The following is a 16277-nucleotide window of genomic DNA, read 5'->3' on the forward strand; positions in this document are numbered from 1 at the left end:
AATTTATAAGTCCAAGCTTGAAATAATACATTAAAAGATAAAATTATGAAAAAGTTTAAGAAATATTTATAAACTACACTACAATAAATATTTTTATGTATTAAATATATTTAAAACTTCTATACATGTAATGTCAAGTTGGTTTGGTTTCGTTTTGACTTTTTTTTAGTTAAAACCAAATAAAATCAATTATGGTCGGTTTTTTTATCCCAACACCAAACCAAATCAAACCAAATCATAGTCGGATTGTTTTCTCGGTTTGATTCGGATGATCGGTTTAGTGCGATTTGTTGTTTTTCTTTAGATACCCCTAAGTTACATTTTGGTTTCAGATTTCTTGATTAAGGCCCCGGTTATCCATAAAAAAAAAACCTTTTTATTTTTTTTTAAAATGTGTTTGTCCATGAAATTTTGCAAGTTTCTAGACTTTTCCAAAATTTTCAGAATTTTTTTCCTCACTCACAAAACTGCAATATTTTTTCAAGTGAAATGCATGTCCAAACATAATTTCAAATTTCAAATACTATTTTTTAATTTAACTCTAAATACTATTTTTTTCAAAATTACAATTTTCATGTCCAAACGCCTACTAAGTAAAGAAAACTTTTAATAAGTGAGTTTATAATGTCTTTTAAATAGATTGTGTTCTTATTTGGTGTAGGTATGTATATAAACTATAATTAAGAGTTAACCATGTTTTGATATGGATATCACGTGAAATCAAGATATTCTATAATATATATCTTCTCAAAATTGCTGTGTAGTTAATATAAAAATAATCTTTTTAACGGTCAATAAATAAAATTAAAACATGCTTTGCTGATGGCGTGATAGTCAATTACTATCCTTGTCCATGTTATGTTACCTTCTACATTGATTAAATGCTTATTCATTCTATTAATAATAATATGTATGATTTTCGCGAAATCGATGAATTTAATACATTGAACTAATCAATTTCAATTTTTGAGATGTTATTTTCTACATCAAACTATCTTTAACACTTTATTAAAATATTTGAATTGTTATCAAAGTATCACAACAGTCAAAATAATATTCCAAACGTACCTTCAGGGATATCCCATGGAAAAATCTATACTATGAACTTTGCAATTCATATCACATTCGATTGGATAAAGATTGCACTCACTCCATCCGTCAATTTTTTTGCATTATACTTTCGAAGTTCAATTTCCCTTAAATTAAAGTTTGTGTTATAAAACAATAAATGAAGAACAAGAATATTGCAGAAAAAAATAGGGAGAGAGAATTCTTATTGATTTTTGGGATGAATTACAATAGAATAGAACCCTCTATTTATAGGAAGAGGGTGACTTAGCCACCAAGTAATAAATCCTAGAATCTCTCTAAATATAGACGTTCACCATAAATAAAATTCTATTTATAAAACTCCCCCTTGAATGTCTATTCAACAGATAACGTGCCTCGTTAAAACCTTAACTAAAATAAAACCCAGTGGGAATTTTTTCTAGAGAAGGAAAAAGAGTACACATATCTAACAATATGCCTTTTGGTTGCCTCGTTAAAAACCTTGCAAGAAAAATCCAGTGGGACAAAACCTTATAAGGGGAAAAGAGTACAACGCGTATTAACTCCCCCCGATGAGAGCATCGATTCACATCCGTAAGCATTTGCATTCCAGTCTTGTGCACCATCTTCAAAAGATCTTTGGTAGAGATTTGATAAACAAACCAGCCATATTAACTTGAACGAATTTATTTCACCTTGAAATCATCATCCCTAATAGATGTATTGTCTTCATATGATATTGTTGGAATCGTCATTTCAATATCTTCACATAGAGGTGAAAACTCTTGCTATCATATTATCATGCCTATAGTTATAGCAAGATACATTTGTGCAAAAATTGCACTGAGGAAGTGGTACTTCAAGATCAAGAATTGTATATGCTTCAAGCAACTTAAATCCTTCATGGATTGTCATATAAGTTAAGTAATATAAGTCATATAATAGACTTTAGATGCATATCAAGTTTTCATGTCATGCTAGACAAATAAAATATCAAAAACTGATTGCACATATCATTGACTTTATACTTTCAAGTGTTTGAACTGTAGGTCCAAAACCACATGTCTTTTATATGAAACCAAATTCTACTTGAATTGCTTCTCCGAACTTAAGATCCTCATATTTATTTAGCGCTATTATAGATGTCGTCGACAAACATTTATCGGTTCCAACCTCCTTATTTTTCATAAAGACATAACATAGAGATCTCTTCATTCATATATTCAGGTACCTGAATCTCTCGTGAGATTTTATGAAGTGTTATGTCATGTGATCTTCTAGATCACTTGCCTCCTTTATTATGATCATTTTGATCATTTGCTTATCTTCCTTATTAAGAAGTTTATTTGAAACCGATATGTCTATACGCTTTCAGCGTACCATAGACTTTGTCCTTATAAGACTTAATATGAGCATTTGCAATGAGAATATAGTTACTTTCTTTGGGCCAGCAAATGCGTCTGGCATGCTTTGCAATATATTGCAAATGATTTATCCTTTTATGAACTTCAAGTTCATATTATCTTATTCGAGGATCTAGATGTACAAATGATAATTCATTCCACGTAACTTTTTCTAAACTGTTTATCATGTCTCCCCCATGTTAGAAAAACTAACTTGTTGCCTCAACTTTGAGAATCCACCTTTGTGCGTTATGGTGTTAATCAAAATATACACCGCACATCAATAATAATAAGATGGAATTATTTGGTTCCTGACCCTGAACCACTTGTGAGGGGAGAATGTAATATACTTTCGTATATAACCTATATCAAACTGATATATATATAAAACTTTGTTCTCATAAGAAATAGTTTAGATATTAAGTGGAGGCACTCAATAAATCATTTTGCTAAACCAACTGTGATGTAAACCAACTTATCAAGATGAACTTCTTGAATAGAAAATATGGAAATTATGCTCGAAATTAAATTATTGAGCAAGTTACCTCGCAACACACCATGTTGCGGGTTAATAATAATTGCACACGTAACCATCTCATAGATGCATCTTATGTGGTATACATGGCAGGTGAATGGGCTCATATTCATCTTTGATATTTCCAGCATTCATGGGATTCAAACCCAATTTTAGTTGGTATATTAATTAATGAGAACATGCAACATAAGAGAATTCGTAAAGAACTTTCTAGTTCTTTAATATTTACCTATGTGAATTCTCTATTATTTTTACACATCATACTTAAATTGATATGGGTAAACCAATTATGCCAACTGAATAAATTATCAATATTGATAAACTTCAGATTTACACCATGACGTGTGCAATTATCAATAAACTTCAAGTTTATTATGATATGGGTTTTTATATTAATAAACTTCTCTTTATTGTGGCATTCTTTTGTTTGTGTAGTACAAACTGTAGAATAAAGCAGGTAGCTTTTCACATACATATTACCCCGCTACAAGTTGTAGTAATAGAAGATATTAAATCTTTCCTTTATTTATAGTCTCAGTATGACCAACCGCTTTCGCGAATACTTTAGAAACTCAATAAGTTTCTTTGAGACTTACTACAACACGACGTCTTATTGATAATTAATTTTCTCCAAAATAGTATAATTGGCTCTTCTAGAGCTCTCAATTAATTTTGTAGTACCACATATTCATCAACATCCATACGGTGAATATCTCTTTTAAAGAGAAAGTTATACCATTATGGTTATGGTCAAAATTATATGCAAGATCTGTTTCTTGCATTACCGTTGTCTTTTAATAATCACAATGCCAAAATATTTTGGTGTGCAATAAGTACGTGACCAATGACCATTTATGCCATAATAATGATATTATTTTCTTATTTTCTCTCAAACCTCCTTCTAGAGGTGAGTGTGGTATATACCACTAGCACACTCATATTCTTCCAAATATGAATATGTATTCATAAATCATATGTTGTCACATTCACATTATGAATGGACCATAATCATTGATACGTGCTTTACAAAATCTCATGTCAAATCGATGACAAACATTACTTTCACAGAGTGAAGGATTATTTTGAGAATCCTTATTATTCTCATTATCATAATGATGACGATTATAATTTCGTCTATTACCACGTCCACATCCATGTATATCTTTATGGTAATAATTTTGTCTTCTTTCAGACTTATTACTTATTGCTATCACATTCTCTTAAGGGAATGAGAATGGAGCAAATTCAATGGGACGGGTTTTCAATTCTTTGCCCACAATCATACCTGAATTTGATCATGGCAAGACATAGAAATTTTACCACTTTGGGTGGTTATAATTTCTTTCAAACTCCATTAGAGTTAAAATCAAGATTTATTGTCTTTGCTTGTATTTAAAATCAAATTATAGAATGTCAAGAATCTAAAAGAGAAAAATAAAGTAAGATACTTACCTTAAATCCAGAATTTAATCATGAAGGAAGTTCATGGAACAATTGACAATCATTATGCTCAATCCCAAAGCCTCTACTCAATTGGTTAGAGTCTCGTGCTGATAACGTGTTATAAAACAATAAATGAAGAACAAGAATATTGCAGAGAAAAATAGGGAGAGAGAATTCTTATTGATTTTTGGGATGAATTACAATATAATAGAACCCTCTATTTATAGGGAGAGGGTGATTTAGCCACCAAGTAATAAACCCTAGAATCTCTCTAAATATAGACGTTCACCATAAATAAAATTCTATTTATAACAGTTTGATCAGTATTCTTTGAATTTTTTTTAAAATTTAGGAATTGACAAAAAAATTCAGCTTCTATTATTTTTCAGGCAACTTCTAAATCTTCAAATAAGATATAAATTATGATCTTATATAGGGGTGAGCATTAAATTCGAAAAAATCGGATCGGATCGAATTAATTTGATATTTCGGTATCGATTTTTCAATAATGATTCGGTATAATTTTCAAAAATTCGGTATTTCAGTACGGTTCTCGATAATGAACTTTCGATACTTCGGTATAGTGAAATACCGAAGCATTCAAGTAAGCCATCCTACTGCCCAACCCAAGTTATCAATTCTTTGCCCAAATCCAACTTGTTACCATTTTGTAGTTACTTTCGTGTAATTTTTGTTTTTGTGGAATCCTTTATACTTGCAAAGGACCTAATCTTGGATCACTACACAACAATTTGACCAAGACATAGTAAAAATGTGTATTGCGTTTAGCCCTTCTATACAGTTAAAATAGCACGGTTTAGCCAATTTTCTGATTGGTCATTCAAAAATAGTCAGTGTTTGTCAAGTCATTGAAAAATAGTTATTATTTTGTTGCAACAGAGACCGATCCAGCATAATATACTAAAATTCGGTGCACCTGTGTATAAACTTCCAGCATATTATACTGGACCGATATACTTTGCTGGCTCTAGTATAATATACTGGAGACTGGAGCACCGGTGCTCCAAACTCCAGTATATTATGCTGGACCGGTATATTATACTGGAGTTCCAGTATAATATACTGGAATTCCAGTATATTATGCTGGAGTATTTTTTCGCATTTTGAATAGTGTTTTTGTTTAGATTTATCTTTACATGAAAAGTGGCTAAATTTCGATTACTTTTGAAACTGTGGCTATTTTTGAATGATCACTTGTAAATCTGACTATTTTTAAATTTCTCCCTTCTATGTAACGTTTTAATTTCCCTTTATCATACGGATGTGGGGACATGAAAATTATTAGCTAGAAAATAGGAATCCAAAATTATGCAATAAAAATAGTTTTGCCAGAATTATTAGCTAGTAATCCAGAATTGCCTTATCACTTATCAGTAATGCTGTATGGTGGGCCGGGCCCGGGCCTAAATGGGCTAAACGGGCTGGGTAAACGGGCCCGGGCTCTGGCGGTCCCGGGCTTCGTGGGCTCAACGGGTAGGACCAGCCAGTGATGGGCCTAAGCCCATATGGTCCTGGGCTAAATGGGCCGGGCTCGTGGGCTTAGCGGGCCTAACGGGCTTTATTTATTTCCGGACTTTTTTTTTAATTTTTTTTATTTAAGGCAATTTCTTGTAAACCATATGTGTATGTATATATATAAATTGCTCTTATGCATTGCTATATAAATTTATGTAGTATATATAATATAGAAATCTAATTATTAAAGTGTTTGACGAAAATGTAAAATAACAAATCAATAGTAAAACTAAATTGGCATGCATAATAAATTAATAACAAAGTACAACATGAAGCATAAATACGTCTAATAATTTTAAAATAACACAAATTGTTGAAAAATCTTAAAGACGAATTTGCGGATAAATACCCTCAACACAATACTTTATATGCCTCCTTAAAATGCCTGTGGTACACCCGGAATGAAAATTTAAGACTCTTCCACAGTTCTTGCACTTTACTATTTGGCCTTCTTCATTTTCTTCAAGCACTTCATAGTATTGCGAAACAAATAAGCGCACTCTTTCCGAACGAGGCATGATTTAACTTGAAAATTGAGATTGAGACTTGAAGTCTTGAAAATTGGAGATCGAGAGATTGAGAGAAATTTAGATTGAGAAATGAGTACTGAGTATTGAAATGAAGAAGAGGGAGGGGGGTACTTATAGTGTTAGAGAAGGTTAGTTTTGTAAATTGAAAAAAAACGGCTATTTGTGCAATTAATATGACCGTTGGTGGTCATTGGGGGTGGGGCCCTCATTTTGAAAAATCTTGTTTTGTAGTATATATAGTACTACTTCTTCATGTATATATAATATATATAGCATACTAGTATAGTATACTATATATTGTATGTTATGTATATATATTCCCTTATATAATTTGTTGTAGTATATATTGTATGTTATGTATATATATTCCCTTATATATTTTCTTATAGTATATATTGTATGTTATGTATATATATTATAGCTTATAAATAATTGCAAGTTAAAAACAAAAAAATATTGCAAAGAGATATTCAAGGGCATGTCTTATAATTTTTATTACCAAAAATGGCATATCTTTCTTAGTCTTCTTCCCCCCAATGGAATGAGCACAACAAGGTACTAATACCACCATTAAAAGGAAAAAAAAAACTAAAGAAGATATGCCAAAGTACAAGTTACACCATAATCTACATTGTATCTCTAACAAATCTCATAAATCCTTCAAGGTTCGGAGGAGGTTCCGTTGGTGGTGGCGGAAAAGAAGCTTGTTCATCACCGCTTCCGGGCGAAGCAGCATCCTCCGCAAGTTCCGCTATCATTTCTTCATAAGCTTCGTCTATCTCCGGTTGTGATTCTGCAAGTCCAAAGTTTCTTCTTTCCGAGCGGATCCAATCTCTGAATAGTACTGTTTTTTCCAAGCTCTCCCTCATAGACGCTCTATGATCACCTATTTGAAGTCTTGCTTGACTGAAAGCGCTCTCTGATGCAACTGTTGAAGCTTGAATAGATAAAATATCCCGAGCCATCCTTGCAAGAACCGGAAAATGTTTTTCCCTTGCCTTCCACCATTCCAAAAGATCAAAGGTGCCGTCTGGATTCTCCTTTTCAAGTCCCTGCGACAAATAAACTTGAAGCTCATTTAGATGTGAAGTCTCATCAAAATTATCACCTTGAGAACCCCTAAACTCCGTCCAAGATTTAAGTGCTTTTAGGCCCGCAGCTCCTTTAGATGATTGTGAACTAGACGAAGTAGGGGTTGGAACATTTGGCCTAGCATGATCTAACGCAAGTTGATAAGCATTATAAATTGTTTGAGCATTTATTTTAATTGAGGCTTTTGCCTCTGCAAGTGTAGAAAATTCCTCAACTGAAAGATCTAAAGCCTTATAAATATTTGAGTACCAAAAGTGAGGACCTCCTAATTTCATTGTAGGATTTAACATTGCAGCAACACCATAAATAGGGGGGATAGGGAAAAAATATTTTTTAAACTTTTCTTTCATTGCATTTATAGCAAGTTGATAAACTTTCCCACCTCGGAAATTCAACTAACACAAACAAATCACATAGTGCTGCAATATGAAACTAACAATTTGAAATAGTAGGATAATATTGTCCAGAAATGCTTTGTAGCAATTTGAAAATGTTCTAAAAAATTATAAGAATATTTGACATTCGTCCAATCTTGATTTGTAAGGATTTTCATCATCATCCTCACACCCAACACAGACATTAAACGTTGCATTAATTGGGTTTCTATATTCATATGCACTATAAACTTTCGTACTATAATCCATCTAGTTGGACAAGTTTGGAACTTTCTTTCTCTAAGGCCAAATTCATCACATTTTTTAAAATACTCTCTAAGTTACTTTACGGTTTGAATAAAAAAGCCATTAAGAGCCATTCTAACCTTTTCAATTTCTAAATTTTAAAATTCTCCATACATCACCGACGATAAATGGTAAATGTGACAAATACTTTCACATGGAAACAATTACTAATGCAGGAATTAGTGTTGTTAAGTATGCTATAGCACTAGTGTTACTAGAAGCATTATCCATAGAAATTGCCATTATTTTATCTCTAATGCAAAATATCTCACAATATCTGCAACAGTGTTAGCATAAACTTACTATGTGACGTGATTAATTATTATTTTATACGCAATAATGCGTTTTTGGCATTATCCATCCTCGTCTATCAATGACTTGTAACAGTTAGATAATCACAAATCATTATTACTTCTACAATATCAGTAGTAATAGAAATTCGATTAGTTATATGAGTAAATAATAACCTGCAAATATTGTTCTAATTCATGTTTATATTTATAATATCGTCTTTAATGTTGCGCGAGGCAACCTTTATAAGTAGGATTAAAACTTTTCTAATATAATGCAGCAAAATTAGGGTTAGAAGGAAAAGTATATGGTAAGCACATAACGGTACCATCTTTGCTAATTCTTTTCACGATCTTTATTAGGATCGTAATATAAAATACCACCGGTACAGTGTTAATTCCTGGTTGAACTATGATTTGAACCTGTACTAGGGTTTAACCGCAGTATCTACACTTTGTCCCCTCTTCTGCTCTTTCATTTGTAATATTTAACTTTATCTCTAGGGTTGGTTGTATGTGCAGCCTAAGCTAACTAACTAACCTATTTCGTACACGTTCTTAGCACAAAAAAAGAATACTAATATACACATTCAATAGGAAAATTAGACACTATGGTCAATAACTAAAATAAAGGAATATGCTCCGTGCAGCTTCAATATTTCGGGATACAAGTTAACTTGCCTTATTTGTTCTCTTACTTGAGTAAAAATTCCACTATTGAAGTTTGCAGGCGTTAGAAGGTTTCTACTAAATAAGGGTTTAAGGTGGTGCGGGGCTCAGTTGGTATTAACAGGACTAGTAGGTGAATCTCTAAATCCGGTTGGGTTTCATCTACATCCTCATTTTCCTCATCATTTTCAGATAGTTGATTAGGATAAAGAGATTCCATAACTTTTATTTAATGTTCACTGGTGCAGCATTATGGCAAAATTCACTATCGAAAATTGAAAACCAAGGGTTCATATCAAGAATAAAGGAGCAGCAGGACGGGTAAAGGTTGGGTGGGAGCCGGGGAGCCGGGGGAAGGGTAGTAGGCTGGAGATACTTTCACCAATTTTAGCTTTTCCCCTTACACAACATTTTTTTTCAAGAAAATGCATATTAATTACAATTATGCAAACTAAACACACAAAAATATATTCTTAAAACTTAAGAGTTGGAACGAGTTTACCGAATTACCGAACAACTTCTTGAAAATTGAAAATCGTTGAAGACTTGAAGACTTGAATACTTCAATTCACCAACTTCAAATTTTTCACGAAATTGCAGATAATAAAATAAGCAATTATAGAAGAGAAATTAGATAGATTGAGAGAGATTGAGATAGATTGATGAATTGGTGGAGTAAAATGAAAGAATGAGGGGGTATTTATAGTTGAGAATTGGGAAAAAGTATAATTATATAAAGTTTGGGGTTAAAATAAAGTTTGGGGGGCCAAATGGCTATTTTTAAAGTTTCAAACGGTTGAAAATTAAAGGCCAACGGCTAGATTTTAAATCTGACGCGTTGGTCTTTTTAAAAAAAAAAAAAAAAATTTTTCAAAAAAGAGTCGTTGGAGCCGTTAGACCGTTGGCCGGTTGAACCCGCCAGGACCGCCTGCCAGTCCCGGGCTTAGCGGTCCGTCTCGTGGGCTTGACGCAAGGAACGGCCCGCCCGGGCTTTCTCACACCAGGGACCGCCCACCAGGACCGGCCCGCCGGAACCGTTTAGCCCGTTAAGACCGCGGTCGATCCGGTCCCGTCCCAGCCCGGCACACATCAACCATTTTATCAGTTTTGCCAAAAAACATATAGTTTAGTTTGGTTGGCTACCGAAAAGGTAATCGAACCAAATAAGAAATACTTATCCGTACCGAAGTAGGTATTTGATATGCAAATTGAAATATCAATAACGGAGTAATTTTATTTTGTGACTCACATAATTAGAAACTTACATTATACTTAATTTAAAGAAAAAAAATTTACAACAGAAACACCGCACGTCCTCATCCTCCAAAAATATCTGAATCTTCATACGGAAATTGTAATACTAGTACACTAACTAAAAATAAATTGCAAAAATAAAAAGTGGGTCGGAAGCCATGGATCGGAGCTTGAGGATCCGCAGTTTATGGCATCAAGGGTGCTGCCCCTCCTCTCTTCTTTTAACTTCACTCCAAACGCACGTTATTCCCTACTTCTTACAGTTTCTTCACGACTTCACCTTCCGTCACGTTTCTCCCATTTTCTCTTTTAACTAATCCTTTTTCAACATCTCCATTCTCATCCTATATATTGTGTATCTGTAAACATATGCATAGTCAAAACAATAAGCTGTGAGTAAATGCTTGTGTTTTGTTCTTCGAATCATTACTAGGTATGTCTTTTTCCTATCTTATCCACTATCATGTTTTTCTTTTTTGGTTTTCAATTTTCTCTCAACGTTTCTTTGTGAAATGACGGTTTTTACCCCCTTTTTTTTGCTTCTGTTTGTTAGGTGAATTTTACCTTTGAGCTTAATTAGAATGTGATGTTGCTCATCGAATTGTTTTGATTGATGAATTGCTTAGATATTCATGAAGTCAAAAAACTTCTTAAATTTTCAGTTTAGCTGTAATGGTTTGTGCTAAAAGGTGTCTCTTTTAAGATTTGAATGCTTTGGGTTGACATCAAATTCACTAAAGCTAGAACTTTTTAACCATTTTTCAACTTTTCAGCAGTGATGGTTTTTTGGTAAAAAGTGTCTTTTTGAAATTTGAATGCTTCGGATTGACTCAATTTAGGTAATGGTTGTTGGAGAGTTAGTTAAATAATTTCTTGTTCTTTCCCGTTTGGATTAAATAAACTAGATTGATTTTCTGGGTAGTTCAATTTGCAATGTGTTTATCTTTTCGTGTTGGCTATAGTCAATAAACACTTTCCAAAATGGTAATTTTTTAGTTCATATCAGGTCTTTACCAGGCAACAACTTGCTTTATTGCGTTTATACAATTATGAATAGTTTTTACTTTTCAAAATAGATTCTTTCATACGGAAACACTTAGAAGGTGTACTCAAGTTTTGCTTTTTCTATAGTCTGAAAAAGATATGTTTAAAAGACTCTGTAGTGCTGAGTTATAAGACTAATTTCCTAGTCTTGGAGAATGAAATTTTGGTTTTTAATCAGAAACCGTCTATCATTCAAAATGGTAATTTGGTTTTAGTTAGAATATAATCGTTAGCAAGGTTTGCACAGTTAATAGAGCCAGTATTTGTCATGGTTACATGATGCTGTATGGTTAGCATCAAGATGCTAAACATAGTGCTTATACTGTGATATGGTCTCATGCTTGTGTGGCGATCCTAAGGTTTAATATTATTTTTCTCCAGGAATTTCTTGATTTAGGAAGACCTTTTTTCCCTTTTTATTTAATGGTTTCCCACCGCCTTATAATTGGGAAATTTATGAGATCTACAGTCTGGTATAAAATGGTGTACTTTTTGCAAACTTCTATAACAGTAGCTGTAGACATTAGACAAGTCAGTGGTCATAATATTTTCAGCTGCAGTGTTTAGAGAATACATTTCTTTGTATCTCCTCTTTTGTATATAATTGATTACTTTGATCTGCAGGTTAAATATTCTTCTTTACTTCAATCAGTTTGAGCTCTCCTGTAAAGCGGTTTATTGGATTTAGATGAGAAGAGCTGCAATGTGCTTCTCGCTGTCACAGTTTCCTCGATGTAAGTGTTCATACCTTGACTAACTCATGGTGGCAAAGTTTCCACATATAAGTAGGATCGGTAGGGGAAGCATTAGCTCCAAGGTTCTTGCTCTGGTAAACATGGGCTGAATGGTAGATATAATAGTACTGAGAATAGACAGGCGCTACCTACAAAAGCGAAGGGAAAAACAAGGCTGCTTTTAGCAGAAAAACAACTATCAGGCATGAAATATTAGATGAAACAAACTTCTAAAGTGGACATAATATAATTCAGAAGTACTGAAATAGGAATGTACCAAATATGTTGATATTCGACAGACAATTGCTGAAACAAGATTTGGCCAAACTCATGACTATTATCATTTTTGATATTGAGACTACTGGGTTTAGTAGAGAACACGAAAGATTATCGAGATTGCATTGCGGGAATTTCATGGGGGTGAAACAGCACATTCCAGACATTAGTCAATCTGGACGTAGTGTTCCGAATTCGCATATCCATGGAATTACTATGGTATGGTCAATCGACCTGATGTCCCCAGGTAATTTTATGATAAAATTGCTGGGTTGTTTCACATGCTTCCTCTATCTCATTGTTTTTGACTTTTTCTTCACATAATACTATATGAAGATTTACAACTTGTCTAATTAAGAGTTCTCCTTCGAAAGAATATATTTGGTCATTCTGATGTTGGGTATATTGTAACTGAGTCCCTGCTTAATCACGTGTCTGATATCTGGATGCTTTTATGTATAAATATAACTAAATGACAATAAGATACTTTCATGCGGTTTTCTCCTGGAGAGCATACTTCTTGTTGAACACCTGTTCATTACATGTATATTCGGGTTCACTCTGCTAATGTGTTGTGCTATTGGCTTATAGGGTCTGCTTGTGTCATAATGACATTATTTAATTTCCAATGCTAAGGAAAAGACTTCATTTGAGAAGTGAACTATCCGACATATTAGTGCATCCTTGGTGAATTACTCTCTAGATGAGATTATATACTTTCATATTTGCCCTGCTCTTAATCATGGATGTAATATGCCGATATTTACTAATTATCAGACAAACTTATAATAAACTAGACTCAGTGTCGTGAGAAATTAAAACAGCCTTTGGCTGAATAAAAGTGAAGTAAACGCTGGAAAATATCAATTTACTCCTCTAGAATAGGCTACTGTATGACTCCTTTTATGATAGTGGTATTGAAGTAAAGGTAATAGTCACACCATTCTGCATAGCCGTATATCACCTCATATGTATTGTTGAATCTGTGGTGTATATCCTTTCTTCTTGCCTGTTGTATCATATTGTGTCTCTTTACTCTGATGAACAATCCTGCTTAAATATATCATCGAAATTAAACAATTCCTGGTTGTGGCAACTTCAATCATGAATAGCTAAGTCGTGGATTAATTTTCTTTTTGCGGAATTCTGGTCGTAAGACCTAGCAAATTCGAAGTCTCAAATAAAGTTCTGTTCTCTCCTTGGAGATGTACATGCAGAACCATCTTTTGACTGAATTAATACAAGAGCCAAGAAATCAAGTGGTATACAACAGACTCAACTATTCACACACACATTGAATGGCCTGTCTATGGTGTGGAATAGAGTATATGTTCCATTTTACCTTGTTTTGGGAATAAGTTTCTTCTTATAATGCACGTATAAAATATCCACCTTTGGCTGGTTAGCAGAGAAGCTTGTGTATTCTTTTTTATAATAGAACAATATATCTTTATCTGTTATTATCATTAATCTTGAGGTTAGAGTTATTTTGGCTCTCATACTCTGCTTTGCATTTTTCAGGATGGGGGACCTCATTCCCATCTTATTGCGGTATGTGGAAGACCGCCAGAAGCCTGGTGGATATGTGGTGTTGGTGGCGCATAACGCTCGCGGTTTTGATGTTCCTTTTCTAATTAAGGAATTCAGTAGATGCTCTTTTGATATTCCCCCAAATTGGTTGTTCGTTGATACTCTTCCTTTGGCACGTGAAGTCATGAAGTCCGGAGGTCTTTCCACTTGTCTAAATTTGTGTCTTCGTTTCAAAAATTCCGATTGCTTTTTGGAAGTTCTTATTTGATATTTTTACTTTCACTTTTCAATTAGGCGCAAAGGTTCCTCAAAAGTCTCGTTGCAAGCTCTTGGTCAACACTATGGGATCCCATTAGTTGGTTCAGCTCATAGAGCCATGGTGGATGTGCACATGTTTCAGCAGTTTTTCAACGGCTCGATTTCGACTTGAAATTGACAATCCTTCTCTTATTGAAGGCATTCCTTTTGGCCATCAGAAGTAGGCAGCTCAAAGAAGAAGAAGAATACTGCCTAAACATAGAAATCATACTCGGGTAGTTCAAGTAGTCAGCTGTAATAATTATTTTTAGGGAAGTTTATTGCTGTAAACAAGTGATAGAATTAGCTAATTCTTCCATTAAAAGGCTGGTTTTAATCAACTGTTGTTTATGAGCCTTGGCATTGATCTTTGCATTCTTTGTTTTAACTTGTCTTTTCCTACTCAGGAATTTGAAAAATCATGTTTCATTTGCAGCTGCAATGCTTTTCTTTGTCTTCATTATGACTCTCAATCCTAACTAGTAATTTAGATCGGCAATATGTATTTTATATACCAATGTTGCTCCTAAGTATTCAGAGGATTCATCATAAGCAGACTATTTTTAGTCTGTCTTTCAACTTACGCAAAATTCTTTAATTCCGAGCTTGAGATTGGTTATGCTTTATGGAACTCAAGTGAGATCGAAATGCACTAAGATCACCTCACTTTTGACTCTCTTCACTCTTTCGTTGTTTCAAATTGGCGTTCAGAGCCAACGTTGATGATAGATTGTGAGATGGAAAAACCAATCGTTGGAGCAACTTTTTCTATGATGGAGAGATCTTCAAGTACATTATGATATCATAATTGTTTGTTCTTTTTTATTAATTCCCAAGAGCGGGAAAAAAAAAAGGATCTACGACTAAGAATCTTTTGAATGTATTTATGTCATCACGTTTGGTCAAATAATATTTTATGTTTGGTCTGAATAACTGCACTGTCAGTTTTCATAAGAAAACAAACAGGGAAAAAAGAATAAAAATTTGCTCTCGTTGAGAGTCGAACTCAAGAACCTCCCGCTTACTAAACGGGTGCTCTAACCAACTGAGCTACGAGAGCTTTCTGATGTTGGTGTTTGGTCTGTAGTATATCTATATCTCCGGACACAACCCTTTTTTTTTTGCGTAAATTAATCTGACGTCTATGACTCGAGAAGCAAAAAGTGAATCCTTGTCAATTTTCATTTCGGAATCTTTGGAAGAGCAAAGAATGGAACCCTAATCACTCTCACTCCTAAAGTTTTTGATTATCTCGTAAAGGCCTTTGTCTATAGTGTCTAATAATCTTGGACTATCGACAGTTTCTGTAGTTCTTGTGTAAAAATTTGTACCATCTCTTTAGGTCTTTCTACTATTCTAAATTTGTCTTTCTTTGAAAAAATGTTACTACTTCGGAAGTTCTAATCTGGATATTTTACAAAATGCGATTCAGGTTCAAAGAAGCAGCTCAAAGAAGTAGAAAAAAGTACTGGTTAACATAGACATACTTTGATTATCCAGATAGTCAGCTGTAACAAATTCTTTTTAGGGAAGTTATTTCTGTATACAAGTGATAGAGTTAGCTGAATTCTTCCATTAGAAAAGCTGGCAAACGTCTGAAGGTTGCTTATGAGCCTTTGCATTGGATCTTTGCACTCTTGTATTAATATTCTCTTTCTTTACTCAAGAATTTAAAAAATCCAGTGCTTTTGCAGCTGTGAAATGGTTTTTCTTTGTCTTTCGCACGACTGAATCAACTAAACTTCAATCCAGACTAATTGATTTCGACAGCATGAATTTTAATATACCACTTTGCTCTTCATATTCAGAGGAATTCTTCATAGATAAACTATTTTGCGCCGTTTCTCAACATATGCAACCTTCTTTAGTATGCGCTTGGATTGGTTATGCTTTATGGAACTCACGGAGAAACTG

The 16277-nt window shown here is 33.6% G+C and overlaps 1 non-coding gene and 1 pseudogene across 1 annotated transcript; one reads left to right on the plus strand and one right to left on the minus strand.

Moving 5' to 3' along the window:
• LOC109234175 lies at nt 12543-14496 on the plus strand (annotated as a pseudogene).
• Nucleotides 15349-15423, minus strand: TRNAT-AGU. The gene has a single exon. It is a non-coding gene; the product is annotated as a tRNA-Thr (tRNA).

This window comes from Nicotiana attenuata, chromosome 1, assembly GCF_001879085.1.
Source record: "Nicotiana attenuata strain UT chromosome 1, NIATTr2, whole genome shotgun sequence".
Taxonomy (NCBI): domain Eukaryota; kingdom Viridiplantae; phylum Streptophyta; class Magnoliopsida; order Solanales; family Solanaceae; genus Nicotiana; species Nicotiana attenuata.